The 17,385-nt window shown below is 37.1% G+C and overlaps 1 protein-coding gene across 4 annotated transcripts in view; it reads right to left on the reverse strand.

Annotated features, from left to right (window-relative positions):
* The window catches only part of KLF12 (KLF transcription factor 12), a 467,218-nt gene extending 450,037 nt beyond the window's left edge, over window positions 1-17,181 (reverse strand). For 2 of the 4 annotated variants that reach the window (XM_081301544.1, XM_081301550.1), the window contains exon 1: window positions 16,374-16,562. The gene's annotated coding sequence lies outside the window, so the exon portion shown is untranslated. Of the gene's footprint in view, window positions 1-15,484; window positions 15,699-16,373; window positions 16,563-16,614 lie in introns of those variants that run through there. The other 2 variants (XM_081301545.1, XM_081301546.1) reach the window with 2 other exon arrangements.
* Window positions 17,182-17,385: the final 204 nt, after the last annotated feature.

Raw genomic sequence — 17,385 nt, forward strand, 5'->3', positions numbered from 1 at the left:
GTTGCCAAGGGCTCAGGTTAGGGGGAAATAAGGAGTTGTTGTTAAACAGGTACAGAATTTCAGTTTTATAAGATGAAGCAGTTCTAGAGATCTGTTTTACAATAATATGGATACAATTAACACTACTGAACTTCACACTAAAAATGGTTATTTGGATAGCAAATTTTGGGGCTGGACTGTGGCTCAGTGCTAGAGCACTTGCCTAGCATGTGTGAGGCACTGGGTTCAATTCTTTGCACTGCATATAAATAAATGAATAAAATAAAGGTTCATCAACATCTAAAAAAATTTTTTTAAAGAAAATAGCAAATTCGTGTTTTTTTTTAAATCACAAGTCTAAGAACATGCTTTTTATTTAAAAAAAAAAAAAGGCAAGAAAACCACTAAAACTTTGGCAAAGTTGTAAAAGCTAAATGTGGACTAGCAAAACAACTTAGTATTCCAAGAAGACACACATGGCAAGACAGTCCACAGGCACTCAGTCACTATTTGCACAAACATCCTTCAGGTGCTAAGATAAAAGAAAAGAAAATAACAAGAGACCTAAGAGAGTCCCTCCCTTGGAAGTACTGGCGTGCATGCAGGGATATACCACTTGAGCACAAGCACAAAAATTGGCCTCATGCCGAACACTACTATTAAATGAAGCCAAGTCATATGCCACAGAGAAGGGACAAGAAATAATTCTGACTCTTCCAAGTAAAAGTAGACTGCTGCTAATGGAAGAGATGACATTTGTCACTTGGAGAGAGACAGAAGAAACTCTGCCTGTCACTCTCCCCAGAGAGAGAAGAGTATGTGGAGGGAGATATCAAAATCACACACATTCTACTCTGCACTGAATACTAGGTAAAATTCATTGCTCCTAGGTGAAGGCAGGAAACTCATTCAGGTTCAGAATCTTGCAGTAACACTAAAAAAAGATTTTTGCCATATGCATAGAGGGATAGGAAACGCAGTTGCTCAAAAGTCTGCACTTTAAGGCAAAGGTTGGCTACCACAGGGAGAAAGCACAGGAAGGCTGACAGGTCCCAGCCCCAGGTGTAGGTAAACAGGATCTTTGACTGTAGTTGGTGTATGAGAATTGTGGGCACCGGTGCATGCATACACACACACACACACACACACACACACACACACACACACAGGAACCCACTTAGATTAAGGATAAGGAGAAGTAAAAGTACAGAGATCCCAACCCAAGTCCCATATCGCTAGAGTTCAGGGCTGGCTGAATAACAGGAAGACTGAGAAAGAAATCTCTATGGCAGTCGAAGTCTTGTAAGACTCAAAACAAAGCATTCCTAGAAGAACTTGAACTCTCTGGTGAGCTAACAGTTCAACAGCAACAGCAACCTCAGCAAATCTGTTCACCAAGTGACTCATTTTGTCCCCCCCCCCAATCCACTGACACTAACACACATTACTGAATAAAAGGCATGTTCAGCCAGATGCAGTGACTCACACCTGTAATCACAGATACTGGAGGAGTCTGAGGCAAGATCACAAGTTCAAGACAAACTCAAAAACTTATTTTTTACCCTGCCAAAGTAAAAAAATAAATAAATAAAAGGACTAGGGATACAGCTGAATGGTGCAATGCCCCTGGTCTCAATTCCGGTAAGGGTGGGGAAGCATGTCCATTTTTCAGCATAATAATTATTCTCAATCTCTCCTGTTCTATTAAGACACAGAAAAAAAGCAAGGAAAATTACCCACTGTCAAGAGATAAAGCTGTCAATACAATCAGACCTTGAGATGGCAATAATATTCAAACTATAAATAGAGACTTTTAAGATAACTATGATTAAAATCTAAAAGGATCTAGAGGAAAAACAGCATGAATAGAAAATTCAGAAAGGAGTAGAAAAATTTAAAAACTCTTATGAAAATGCTTAATAAATAACTTTATGTCACCGATGAAGACTTCTTTTACTGAGCTTATAGCTCAACATGAAGAATTACTAACCTTGAAGGTAAACTGACAGAACTCAAACTAAAAACTAAGAAGATGGGGAAGGAGTACAGAGGAGCTAAGATCAGTGGAACAATACAAATCAGTCTAATATACTTGTAAATATATTAGTCCCAAAGAAGGAGAGAGGGGGTCACAGGAAATATTTGAAAAGAGATGGCATAATAATTTATGAAAAAAAATTAGGAAGGACAGCAAACTACAGATAAAGCAGCTTAGAGAACACAAAGGAGGACAATCACAAATGATAATACATCCATCCACATCAGACTGAAACTGCTGAAAATCTAACTTAAAAGAAAAAGTCCTCAAGGAAGCCAAATGGGGGAGAGGGGTGAAGGGGGCAGGGGACATTACATTTAAGGGAACAAAGAATGCCAGAAATCTTCTCTTCATGACTACGGAAAACAGAGGATAACAGAGCAACATCTTTTAAATAATAAGAAAAAACTGTCAATCCTGACTTTAATACCCAGCTAAAATATTCCAGAAACAAAGACCAATACATTTTTTTCAGACAAGCAAAACCTGAGAAAAGTCACTGCCTACAGACCTGCACTGTAAGAAATACTGAAAGCACTTCTTTGTTTTGTAGTGGCTGTTGTTTTTTTTAGATAGAGTTTCACAATGTTGCCCAGGCTGGCCTCAAACTCTTGGGCTCTAGCCATCTTCCTGCCTCAGGCTCCTTAGTGCCTGGAACTACAGGCATCTGCTAATAAGTTCAACTTATGATACTAGAAAGAAGTGTATGTATAAACAATGAAATAACTCTGGAACTAGCAAAAATGTGAGTATATATTAAGAAGCGCCTTCTTTTTATAATTCATAATTTCTTAAAGGTAAGTTACTGTTAAAAACAATAGCTAGAAAAGGTCTAGTTTCTAACAAGTAAAATACATAAAGAACAATGAGAAAAAATGGCAGTATCCTCTTACAAGATTCTGACACCATACAAGAACCCACAAAATATTATTGAAGGAAGAATGTATAAAGTTAAGGATGTATACTAAAAATTCTATGAACTACTGAAAATACAAATCAAAGGGATGTCAATGGTGGAGATAAAAATAGAATACTAAAAAATATGGGGCTTGGGTTGTAGCTCAATGGTAGAGAGCTCGCCTCGCACTTGTGAGACCCTGGGTTCGAGCCTCAGCACCACATAAACATAAATAAGTGAAATAAAGGTATTGTGTCCAACTACAACTAAAAATAAATATTTTTTAAAAATGAATACTAAAACATAATCCAGCCAAAAGAAGATAAGAAAAAAGATAAAATAGAAGAAAAGAACATATGAAATAAATAGAAAACAAACACCAAGTTAAAGACAGAAACCTAATTATATAAAAATTTTTATAAATTTTAAAAATTTAAATTTAAAAATTATATGTGAATGACTAAGTATTCTACATAAAAGTCGGAGATGTTAAGATAGTATTTTAAAAAGTAACATGTAAATTTATGTTATCTATATGGGAAAAAGTTATATTACATAATGATAATCAGGTCACCAGGAAAACACAGCTATATATATATATATATATATATATATACACACACACACATACATACACACACATACACACACACACACATAAACAATTGTGTGTGTGTGTTCCCAGTAACAAAGCTTCAAAATACAAAAGCAGTTAAAACTGAAATAAGAATTAAATTCACAATTTGTATTTCAATACTTAAGCCATTCTTTTCTAATAACTAAAAGAATAAGGAGTCAAAAAATAAAATGATTATTTAGAGAACATCTAAACAACTTTTTAACCAATTGGCCTGACATTTACAGATTTCTTCACCTAATAGGGTAGATACATTGTTTTCAATTGCACATGTAATAATCACCAAAATAGACCGTATTCTAGTCCATAAAGTAAATCTCAGCAAAGTATAAAAGGATTGAAACCACAGAAAGTGTATTTTCTAAAAACCAAGAAATTCAACTAGAAATCAAAAGACATCAGAAACATCCTTAAATGCTTGAATACTAAGCAACACAATTCTAAATAATCCAGGGTCAGAGAAGAAATCACAACAAAAATTAGAAATATATTTTGCTGAATGAAGGCTTAAGAGAAAAAAACAAAAACTACTGACCATTACCTCCCATTAAAAATAAATATATCCTTAACAAAATATTAGAAAATCACACCCAATTCTATTTAAGATAATCCATGAGGATCAAGTAATCTTATACAAGCAGTACAAGACTGGTACAACAATCAAAAATCAACTAGTATAAATTCACTACATGAACATATTAAAAATGAAAACTATATTATGTCAATAGATAAAAATTAGCCAAAAACTATAAGGTATTTAGAAACAAATTTAAAGAGAAAATGGCCATCACAAAAAAATAAAATTGGACTGGCTCTAGCTCAGCGGTTCCTTCAACAGAGAACTTATAACAAAAAAATAAAATGTTCTTGAAGTATAAAAAGTAAGACACCAAGCCAATGGAAGCCATCCACATTCTTGAATTGGGATAATATAACACACTGCTAATAACATCAAAATGTTAATTATCTCAAGATTACATACAATTTAACATAATCTCAATTAGAATAATTATAACAGGGTTTCATATATTTTTCCCCAAGGGAGGTGGCAGCATGCATAACATATTCCTTTACAAATGAACAGATAACTAAGAAAAAGTCTGGGACTATGAGACGTAAGAGAACATAAGACACAACAAGTTTGAAATTTATTTTCTCTTGAAAATGACCACACAATGGTATGCATCTGAAAGGAAATTAAAAGGGATTCCCCCATTTACACTATACACAAGTTCCAAAGGGGTCAAATATAAGACCAAAATGGAATGAAAAATTAAATCTGGGCATAGATTATATGTCCATTTTAGCAACAGAGTAAACCTTAAACAAAACAAGGCACCAAAGAAAGAAGCAATTATGTAAAAATTTTAAATGTTATATAGCAAAGGTGCCTTATGAACAAGAAAGAGACAAAAGATCAGTTTATAAAAAAACGATCTGCCATGCAGATGTCCGATCTTTAGTGGCTCTAGAATATAAAGAATTCCCACAAAAGAACCACCACCCAAGAGGAAAAAAAATGGACAAAGGATATGAAAAGACAATTCTTAGAACAATTCCAATTTTCTTATAGATTTTGGAAAAGATATTCAACATCACAGCAATCAGGAAATAGTAATTAAAGTGAAAATTAGATACAACTACACAATCATCAACCTAAAAAATTATCACCTACTGCTGAGAGAATCTCAGGGAAAGGGTATTTACCTGCATTGCTTGTAAACATGTGAACTGTTACATTCTTTTCAAAGCAATGTCACACCATTTATGAAGACTAATATCACATGTGCAGCTAGAGTGATAATACTATTCCTGCGAATCTATCCCATAGATCTATTCATGTGTGGCTATAAAGATATTACCACATTGGCTTTAGCAGCAATAACCAGAAGCAAAGTATCAACCATCAGTTAATGTATGATTGAGTAGACTGGAATAACTGTACCTTAGACCCTTAAAATACTATGCAGTTTTTTTAATGGATTAGAGCTGAAACAGCTGAGTAGGATTTTCCTTATGCAGTACTGAATGAAAAAGAGTTTAAAAACAATCTTGCTGTAAGAGATAACAAAAAAAAAAAACTTGTATGTGAACATGTTCCTAATACTTATAGACATGGAGAAAAATATACAAGTATACCCAAGAGTTCCAATGACATGAGTTATAGATGAATGGAATGCTATTGTTGGCTAAAGGAAAAAGCAGAGCTAAGTAAAAGAGAAAGGAGAATGCTAAAAATGAATCTTAACGCCACCATACAAGAGTACACGCTTTTGTGAGAAAGATGTATTTGTAAACACCACCCATCAAAATGAGTTTCTGCCAACAAAGCTTAGTTCCTAAAATCTTTAGTTGCATTCCTTTGAAAAACTGGAGTCAGAAAAGTAAAAATAAATTCACATTTAAATACCATAAATACCTATCTATAAATTGATTGGAACATTAAATGAGATAATGCCTCTTTAAAATGTATCAAACACATCTAATGTACAATAAATGTGCCAAACAGTCTTTGAAAGAAAAAGAACTTAGAGATATATGTGCATAAATGGAAAAAGATTTTCTGATAAGATTAAAAGCACTTTAAAAAAGACTGAAGCATAAATTTAAAAATATCTAGGCTACTTTTTAGGCACATTAACTATCTAAAAGAAGAAAATAAACTGAACCAGAATATATACTAGGTTGGCCCTTCCTTTGAGCTCAGCAACACTGCTGTATTCCTGATCTGCCTGTAATTCAAAACAAAACCCATATATTATAGACCTTCATATTCTCTGCATCTAGCACAAGCCCTGGCGCTTGGAAAGTAATGACCATCTCCCTAATTTCCTTCAGAGTATGGATGTCTCTAATTGCACAATGCCTTCCAGAGCTTATTACGTTGAGTTTTTACATGCCTCTTGTTAGTGCACCATGGAAGGAGATAAGAATTCATCCAATATTCACTAGCATCTCATATGAACTAGAAAAGATAAGATGACACCTGTTTTGTGCAATGTGCTCTTTCAAAATTTCAGCTTATTGAGACTAAGTAAAAAGTTAAGTAAAGTCAGCAGTAGAGTGAAATGGGAACAAAAACTGGTTGGCAGTCAGGGTTCTAGTTATGACTGAACTGCTTTCCAGTTTATTTTACCTTCTCTTGAATATGCTCATCAGTAAAAGGAGTAACATGAGTCCCATCCATCTTACACATCTATCCAACTAAAACCACCCTGTGAACCACCAAGCATTAAGCAATTTTTTGGTTACTCCATTTCTCAAGTATTCAAAACTATACTAATTTCCAAGATATTTATAATTAAAATACAAGGTAACTGCTGCAGCCTAGAGCCTTGGTATAGCATGATCCACAGTACTCTAATCCCACCATGCTCAACAGCAGGCTCGTTATAAAATAAGGACTCCATTAATGCTTTTATATATACTCATTAAGTGTCCATTGCTCTCCATATAATCTCTCTAAATGAAGTATTTTGTATGTTTGCCAAAGTTTCTTATATCCACATTTAAAGTGGAAGAGCGGGCTGGGGATGTGGCTCAGGCGGTAAGGGCGCTCGCCTGGCATGCGCGCGGCCTGGGTTCGATCCTCAGCACCACATACCAACAAAGATGTTGTGTCCGCCGAGAACTAAAAAATAAATATTAAAAAAATTATCTCTCTCTCTCCTCTCTCCTCTCTCACTCTCTCTTTAAAAACTAAAATAAAAAAAAAAATAAATAAAGTGGAAGAGCTAATGCCTACTCCAGAGGATGTCACCCTTGAAATATCCCTCCACTTTAAAGTTACTTTCTAAATATCCTCTCTGACAACACTTGTGATCAACTGCAACTGGTTGGGTTATCAAGTTTGTCCTCCATTGTTCTTTTAAAAATTCTCATTCCTATTTTTAAAGTTTTTGGATCAAGGCAAATGTTCCTAGTAGGTAAAAAATAAAATATACATCAGAGCCCATCAACAACATGAAAGAACTTCCATTAGATATAAAGTATGCTTGCTGAAATTTTACTAATCAGTTATCATTATTATTTTTTGCTTTTATAGCCCAAACAAGTCTCTTCTAAACTCATTATTGGCCCTACTGGCAACTACATCCTAGGATCTAATTTTGGAAAAGAAAATCTTCTGGTAATATCACAAATGAGAAAAGTTTTTGGCCAAACATTATAGAACCATCAGTTCTAAAAGATAACAGAAAAAGTAGTTGAAAATCACCATGGTTTCCAAAATGTTTCTAGTTTGCATTCACCTGTTTGCAAATTTGCTTTACTTTTGTATAAAAAAGTAAACGTTATCCATAAAAGACTTTTGTCACATATCTACTAAAACCTTGAAACCCTTGATTTCCTAGATATGAACACTTTTCTTCCCATGGACTTTGGTTAAACAATTTCTAGCACCTGGTCTACTAACCACAAATTATTTTGTATTATACTTTTCCACATAAGTCTTACTTTCCCTTTTTGATTTTCAGCTTATTAATGATGAAGTCTTACCTATGTTTTTACAAGATTCCATATATATATATCAGTGCTAAAAAAGCTTTGGTCAAATGGATAACTGCAGCATTTTTTACAAAAATAATGTTTTATTACTTTTATAACTCTCACCATAATAGCTCCAACACCTAGCAATATGGATATTATCCAGAATTTATGGATCTACTATTATCACTATTGTGCAACATCCTGTAGTAGTTACCCTCTAAAATAAATTTTTTGATTAGGTCTCATAATTTTTTAGTACATGTATCAGCAAGCTTCTGTATATAGGTAAATACTGTAGTAAATATATCCTAGTAAATGTAATAAACCAATAAAATCTACAACCAATAAAGTAATATAGACAGTAAACAATATTTATTTGTATAATATTCCCACTTCTGCTATATTCTATACCATCATAATAGAACGTTATAATTAATGCCAGTTGAAGATGACAGTAATACAAGAGGAAAGCTCAGGGTTTTCTAAAGTTCAAATCTCTGTAAAATAGCTATTGACCATGACTTAGCTTTACTCATAATCTGCTTCCACATCTATAAGGCAAAAACCATAATATAGCAAATAAAATAACACAGATATCATAATATATGGTAAAATAAAAAATAAATCATAATATAGAACAAATAGTATATATGACCTATATGTTTTAAGACCATGATATATATCATAGGGTGTGTGTGTGTGTGTGTGTGTGTATGTATATATATACAAAATATGCTGTAGATATATATTATATGACATAAATGTTAATGAATATTTGTTGAATAATGAAAGAATCTCAAATTTTATATAGCACACTTCTGAAAACTCGTACAAAACCCAAATATGTATCAGTCAAGGGACTAGACTTATGTTTTAGAGATTAGTCCCACAGACAAAAAGGAAATTACAAAGCCCATAATGATATGCATTCTATTAAATAAAGTCATTAAAAATATCTGTATGGCATTTTGTCTGTTCTATAACTTTATTATTTTTCACAATTCATCAGCTCAACTCCATTAAGCACTTTCGGTGAAGACTTACCACTTTCAGCACACTGAAGGATTATTGCCTCAATTGTGTATCAAGCTAATAAATGGTGTTCTTCATAACTACAAGCAACGCTTTCATTTTTCCCTTTTTTCTGTTCATTTTATTAAAATAAGAAAGATGAAAGGCAAGAACATTTTCAAATAATTTTTTAAATTACTACCAAAATATCAAAGTAAGGGGGCGCTGTTACTTGGCAAGAAAGGTCTATCACAAAATAGTTCAAAAGATGGATTCACTAAATGATGATGATAAGTCAAAATTCAGTGTATAAAAGGAACTTTGGGATACCACCACAAACATACCACATACCAATTATCTGGAAGTAAACTATACAAAAGCCAAGGGTTACAAGTGCATGTTTACTGAAGAATATATAGCAAATAAACTAACATGAAAAGTCCAGGTCCTAACTTCGGTACTATAGTGGCCACACAATAAAGAGTAGTTGTTTTATTTTATTGCTACTACTCATTATGAATGGCTGTTTTAAGAGAGTCATCATTATGATACAGCAAACTAATAGTTATTGAGCATTTAAAACACATAGAGTTCTATACTAGAAGCTTAGTGCACATTTTATCTTCAAAAACATTCAGATGTTGGACTGAGGTTGTGGCTAGAGGTCACCTACCATGGCGTGAGGCACTGGGTGCAATCCTCAGCACCACATAAAAATAAAATATTGTGTCCACCTATAACTAAACAATAAATATTTTTTTAAAAATTCAGATGTTGACATTGTTTGTTCTTATTTTCCTTTTTAATTACTAATGAGTACTGAAACTTGGAGAATTAACTTGCTCAGCTAGACAGCTAACAATTGGGTAATTTGAGGTTTATCCTGCACTGTTTGAGTCCACTACACTACAGGGCTTCTTTTTGCAGTAAGAAAAACTTTTTATTTCTCCAGGAAAATGCAATGATTTTGAGGAATGGCTGGTAGAGTTGAATATCAGTCAATTTAACTAGAGATATATGACTTAGGTAGGAAAAGACTGTGAGAGTGGCATTTAGCTACTCAAAGGACAGTCTGCATGCACTATAACAGTTACTATTCCTCAATTTATTTTTCTAGTAAGTATTTTAGCACTTACAACATATCTGGCACCATGTTAGGCACCGTATTAGATGCCAGTGAAATAACTATGAAGACAACTCATTTCCTGCTTTCAAGGGGCTTCTTATTGGGAGGAACAAGGCACATCAACAAGCAATTAACACCAGAAGGAATTCACAGGTTAAGGAGCCAGAGAACACAAGCTGGAACCCAACGTGTTCCTAAAGCAGGGGATAATAAATAAGAGTTCTGCAGAAAATAATGCTGATGTTTACAGTGATAGTTGTAACATGAACAGAATTGAGAAGAAATGTACTTGTGACACCGGAAGAGTCTAAATGAATTAGACTGATGAGTTAGTATCAGTCTGTTTCTTTGCTCTTGTAAGAATAAAGTGTTTAGGCAGAGGGTAAAAAAAAAAAGTTTTTGTTTCTTTTTAACTGGAGAATATGTAGTGGGGATAAATCACATAAATTAGTTATTAATTTCCTCAAACTTGCATGTGTAATGAAATGTGGGTGATGCTAAAATGTGTAACTATAAATAAAATGTGTTTAATAAATCTTCAAATAACCATTCAAGATCCCCATTCATCTACCTTTCTTTACTATGCACTATAAGCCATGTTTCAGACATACCAATTAAGAGAACCTTGACTTAGCTGGGGAAGCTGCAATTCAATTTGCTGTACTAGCATATATCACAAATTTAATAATTCTATTTTTTCTTTTTTTAGGACATATTTAGGCACACACAGTGGCACACGCCTGTAATCGCAGCAATTTAGGAGGCTGAGGCAGGAAGATCCCAGGTTCAAGACTAGCCTAAGGCACTTCATAGGACCCTATCTCAAAATAAAATAAAGGGCTAGGGATGTAACTCAGTGTTTGCCTATTCATGTTCAAAGCCCTGGGTTCAATCCCCAGTACCATCAAAAAAAAAAAAAAAAAATGTCTAGCGAGAGAAGCTTCAGTGGACTCCTTAAAAGGTAGTCTAGAGGTTTTCAATCTCGAATCATTGTTGGTACTTACTTTTAATTTTCTGTAAATGATTTTGTAAAAGGCACTTTTATGTATTTTATTTTTTGCCAAGTTTAGATACCGCACCTGCATTTTATAAATGTAACTAGTGAATGACTTTTATAGGAGCTATGTAGAAACTTTTTAACAGTGACTTTCTCAAGGTCACAGAGCAAATCTCTGGTGGAGACAGGAATGGAATTCATGACCTTTGACTGCCAGCAGTGTTCTACCCACACTCGGAAATTCCTTCTCCATAAGTGTAATTTATATGCTCACTCTGAGAAGCTGGAAAAGTTCATCCCTTTTGGTGGGGGGGGGGGGGCATTGTGGGAGGGACAAGGGAAGGACATGAGTAGTTTTCCTGTCAAATCAGCTGTCACACCAGTACTTTATAGATTTACAAAGTGACATTTACCCACATTACCTTATTTAACCCTCACACAGTTAAGAAACTTGACCAAGGTCATCCAGACTTAGTAAGTGAGAGAGGCAGACTCAACCTGAGACACGGCTGCCACAGAAGCGAGTCCTGCCTCTAGGATGAATGGTCTTAGAGGGAACCTGATTATGAAATGAATGGAGGCTTTTTTCTTTTTCATTTTTGACATTAATTGATCACAGTAGCCTTTTATGCTTATTTTCTTTGCAGCAGGGTGTTTTTTTTTATGTTTTGTTATGAATGAGATTTAATCTCAAACTGAAAATAATAATAGAATTTGAAAAAAGATACTTTGTGTGTGTTTCCCCTTTTCTCTTTATGTGTGGCTTTTTACTGTAATTATTAGTCAACATATACGGAATGAGCTGATATATATAAAGACAAAGCATATAAAAACACATGCATAAATATACATAATACTAAATATACATTAAAAAGTGAATATATGTGTACGTAGCATATACATACACATCATGCCAAAAATCCCTAGGAAAACCTGCATATATTATAAAATGCTGATGTTGCACTTGGGACACAATTTCTAACTGTCAAAGCCCGAAAGTATTTCTTTTTTTTTTTTAATTTATTTTTAAGTTTTAGGTGGACACAATATCTTTATTTTACGTTTATGTGGTGCTGAGGACCGAACCCAGTGCCTCATGCATGCTAGGTAAGCACTCTACCACTGAGCCACAACCCCAACCCCCCCCCGAAAGTATTTCTTATGGTAGCTTCCACGGCCTTTACTGGGGATGACAAAACTATCCCAAAGCTCTCCAACCAACGTGTTCCTTCTCTGGTTCCAGGCAGGAAGACAAATGCGAGAGTTTTCTGCTTACTCCCTCTATACAAATATTGCTTAGACCACCAGTCCAAGTTAGTCCACTGGTAAATATACAAAAATACATAAATAAATCAATTAATCAAAAAGATTAACATCAAAAGTATGACTTTAAGTTTAAAACAAAAAAAGCCATACCAGAGTAGAATTTTGGGGATGAACGTCCTGTAATCTTGTAACAGACCAAAACAATTTTTTTATGGAGCAATATGACTAGTCAAGTAGCTACTTTATGACAATAAACACCCAAAACCGAAAAATCCTTTTGTAACATAATTACTGAGAATATATAGAGAGAGTAACCATTTAATCCACAGCATGTGTTCTCTACCACAGGAACTCAGTAGCTGACATCAGATGGGGTGTGGCGGGTGTAGGCCCTGAAAATGAATTCTGGCGGGTTGAAGTCAGACAGCTAGCTCTCTGGCAGGCGCTGGGATCTAGAAACCAAGCAGGTCTGACAGGGCCAAAGGCAGTTGACCTTCTGGGCACAGGGCAAGGCCCATCTGTTTACTCCCATTCTGCTTCTGGGATGAGTGTTGTGGTAGATGAGTTAAGGCTGTGGTTATAGGGTGTTGCCACTGACTTAATTTTAATATTTTCACCCTTAAATTTTGTCCACATTTAAAGCTGAATGATGTGTATAACTTGTAGGCTGAAAAAAAAAAATGTGGTTTTTTTTTTTTTAAGTTTTGAGTTAAAAAAAAAAAGAAATGAACACTGAGCAAAAACAGATATTTCCAGTTCACTATCATATGATATTTTCAAAATGTAAATGACACAGGCAACTGCAATCCACCTCAGAATTTATAAAAGTGAAAGTTATTTCCTACACAAGAAAAGATAACAATGGTATCAATTTTAACAAAACTATTTTGAGATTTTTAGTTTTGCTCATTAATCAATATGCGAACACAAGTGGGTAAACTTATTTATACCCCCCAAAAAGAGTAAATTTGTAAGTTTCAAATGAGTTTGTGCCATTACTAGCTTTGTACAACTATTTCATATTAATGCACAAAGTAGTTACATTTACAAACTTGACACTGAAAATACTGTTTCTCTCAAAATACCAAGAAAACAAACCATCTGACATCCCAATTTAATGTGATTCACGTAATATTACTTAATTTGTATAAATGCAAAAATCTCATGTTTTTCATTTTACATGATGGAGAAAATGCCCAATGTACAACTATTTAATAACATTGCCTCTCTGGGTAAGGTTACTCAAAACTCTTAATTAACCAATATTTCCAATTCAAAATGCCCTTAGTACAGGCCTGAAGGCCTAAGCACTTAAGTCATCTTTGCTAAAATAAAACACACCTATGTTTAAGATCAAATTATCCCATTAAGTTGATAACAGCTTGTTTCAAGATATAACATCTAAAACTCACTCTGAGGTTGTGAAAATGCATGTTTCCCTTCTCCGGAGACCAGAAGAAATCCCTGAGAAATACATACATTTTTACATGACCAGAACACTCTAGATATTCTAGGTTTGATGCATGCTCTCTGGACTGAACATCAAGCATCCTGATTTGTTCTCCCCTGGGCCTAGAAGAGTGAATGCACTGTTTGCAGTCCCTTCCCTGTCAGTACAAGCATAAACTGCAGCAGTAGTAAACAACCACCAGCCAAGAGTTGCTAAGGTCAAGGTCTCAAATGCTATACCAGGGCCATTTCCTCCCAAAAGACATTCATTTCTTGAAAAGAAACTTTGAGGGTAGGGGAATATTAAGGGCTCATTAGCACAACAATTTTCATTCAATAAACTGTAATAAAAAGCATACCCTAATAAAGTTTAACTGACTGAAGTTTCTTTTAAGGATGCCTTACTAAATTGTAGGTATATAACTGAAGGGCTTTAAAAATAAACAGAAATCCCTCAAATACGTTTTGTTTAACCTGACATGTTAGTTTTAGTTCATGAAATTTTTATGTGAAAACATTCCAATTTTACCAGTTTAAGTATGAGTTGATAGAATAATAAATCTTTTTTTGAAACACATTACAAATTTCTGCCTATTCTTGTATTGCTCAAACTGCTTTCTCCTCAACTCAAAGGAGATTAGTATACTCAATCTATATCAAGACTGACCATGCTGCAGCAATAAAGATGTATCTTATGCAACTGAAATGTCTGTCCTTCAACATCCTATTTCTACTAAGGTTCTACTATTAAAATGTTTCCAAACTAAAAGTATACCTCTTACTCATAGCCAATTTCTATGTGGTTTTTAAAAATGTAAACAACATGTGAATGAGGTCTGCAAATAGCACAACCAGGCTCTTTTTTCCTTTGGAGGAGGGGGTTCCACTGTTGTAATGAAATGCCAAATCTAAAAGCATTTCTTAGAAGATGGCATACTCTCACTCTTCAAAGTGACCACTCCTATTCTCATCACAAGTGGCTGCTTGCTAAAAGCCACCAAATTTATTTCAAAGCATTTACTTATCTAAACAACTCCATCCTCCACTAAGAAAAGGGCACAGAGGCGCGTCTAGGTGGATTTGCAGAATGACGTGTAGCTGATTGGCAGATGTCTACCGAAGCAACTAGATGCACATGCACTAAATGTAAATAGAGCTGATAGATGTTACAGGGAAACAGAATATTAACGCTAAGTTAAGATATAAGAGCGCTCGGCAGAGAATTCGATTAGCCAGTAGAATTATTTAAAACAATCCATACAGAACATACTTAAGCCATCTGTACAGTTAAATTAGAGAGCTGACAATATTAACCACACAAACTGTTTATCCAGATTACACATTCCGTTGTACTAATACTCTTTAACTCAACACAGTCAGCTTTTATCAGCTGAATTAAGGCTATTACTATTAAAGTATGCAAAACTCGAAGAGCAGGGTGAAGGGGGTTGGGAAGCTGCAGGGCATATAACAAAGGAATTGGTACTTTTTCCAAGCGTTTGCCTCAAATGCACTGCGAAACAAAACTGTTGAATGCACCCCACCCTTTTCCCCAAAGATAAAAGTTTGCAAAGTTCTAGTAGGCAGTTCTTTACCCAACAAAAGCAGGATTGATTCTCCCAGTAGGGGAGCATCTAACACGAACACCAACTACGTCGCGGAGGTCAAGTCCGAGCCCTCGGAAAGAGCTTCTAAGGCAAGAAGTGGCTCCCAGGCCGGCTCCGCGGGCTTCCCGGCCCGGGTGGACGTGCAAAGTTGCCCCTTGTCAACTCTGGCCAGGTCCCCCGTAATTGAAAATAACAGCCACGGGCCAGCCCCTGGCTACTTCCGTGGATCAGGCACTGTGGCAAGTGACAGTTACACATCATTACGACCAGAGACAATAATGAATGTAGCACCAGGACCACTATTCATGCCAGCAGTGTCATCTCTGTCTTAACCCTTTCCCTTCCGGTCTCTCCAACACACACACACACACACACACACACACACACACACACCACGGCCCAGGTGCGGCAGTTATTCATCCAACCCATTCTATTCCTGGGGCCAACTACTTCCACCAGTTCCTCTCCGCCCCCCAATTCAGCCCTTGGGGTTTTATTTCTCATCCTTAGCAACTGTCAGGCAAACGCTGCAACCAACAATTCCACTAGGGGTAGAAAAACATTGGCTTAATTCACCTTACTTGCTAAGTTCTTTTTAAAATTTTAGGGGAGTGGGGGAAGTAACCTCCCTCTTTCTTCTCCACGAATCCGACCGACGCTACTTGCTTTGCAAAAGCATCACCCTTCCCCGGCCCCCTCCCGCTTCCCAACACTTTACCCTCTTTAAGAACACAGACCAACCAAAATGATTTAACTTGAGCAGATGACAGAAGGAAAATAAAACATGTTAAGAGAATACGGTCTGATTTGGGATGGCAGGGGGGAAAAAAAAAAGAGGGGGTTGTTTATTTTGATAAGAAACGGAATCGGCACAGACCTGAACAGAAGCTGCAGAGCAGGAGAAATTGTTTTCTTTCCCTCACACAGAGTCCCCCTCTCGCTCGCCCTTTCTCTCACACGCGCGCGCGCGCACACACACACACACACACACACTCGCACACACGGCGTCACCCGCGCACACTCACACGCACAAGCAGAGCCTCTCAGCTGCTCTCTGCAGTTCTCAGGAAATGAATGGGGGGCAACCCAGGGAACTGTTGTACTTGCAAATGACTTACCAGGATCACATGATGCGCTAAATGTAGGGTGGGCCGGTGGGTGGAGGCTGCCGAGACGCGAGCCCGGGTCTAGCGTGGGGAGCCTCGCCAGGCCCGCATCGAATTACCCCGGGGCCCAGCCGAGGGGGTTGCAAGACGCCGCTTCTCCTCCCTTGCAGCCCGTAGCTCAGGAAACCGGAGAGGCGCGGGGGGTGCGGGGGGTGGGGTGGGTGGGGTGAGATTTGGGGGGGTGAAAACACCAAACCCCCAAACAAAAGAGCTCCGGGTCCTTCTCCCCAGAAACAAAGCCCCGCCGCTGCGGGCGAGCCCCGGGGTGGGGCCGAGGGCGGGGGCGGCGGCGGGGAGGGGCTCGCTCAGCAGGCGCTAAGTCGCTTTATTGCCATAAAATGGGGCCCCGAGCCGCTCCGCCCGAGGATTAGGAGGCGGGCTCTGAGTGTGATGGTTGAAATCCCCTGTGGGAAACTAACCCCTCCCCGATCGCAGAGGTAGAAGGCAACACCCACTGCCCAGCCCTCGCCTCGCCGCCCTGGCCGCCGGCTGGGGGGTGGGTCCGCGGAGCCTCCACCCCGCCCCACCCCGCCCCACCCCTGCCTCCGCCCCCGGCCTCCGGCCTCGGTCGCGCTTCCCTTTCACCTGCACCACCTTGCTGCGGCACCCAAAATAACCTACACATGGCCTATGGAGCTCTGGGAGCCTCTGGCTGAGGGGGCCCTCAGGGGCTAACAACAAGAGGAACCCCCCGATTGCAACTCGCCGGGCGAGGACTCGCTC

Source organism: Spermophilus citellus (assembly GCF_964194105.1).
Source record: "Spermophilus citellus genome assembly, chromosome: 1".
Classification (NCBI taxonomy): Eukaryota; Metazoa; Chordata; class Mammalia; order Rodentia; family Sciuridae; genus Spermophilus; species Spermophilus citellus.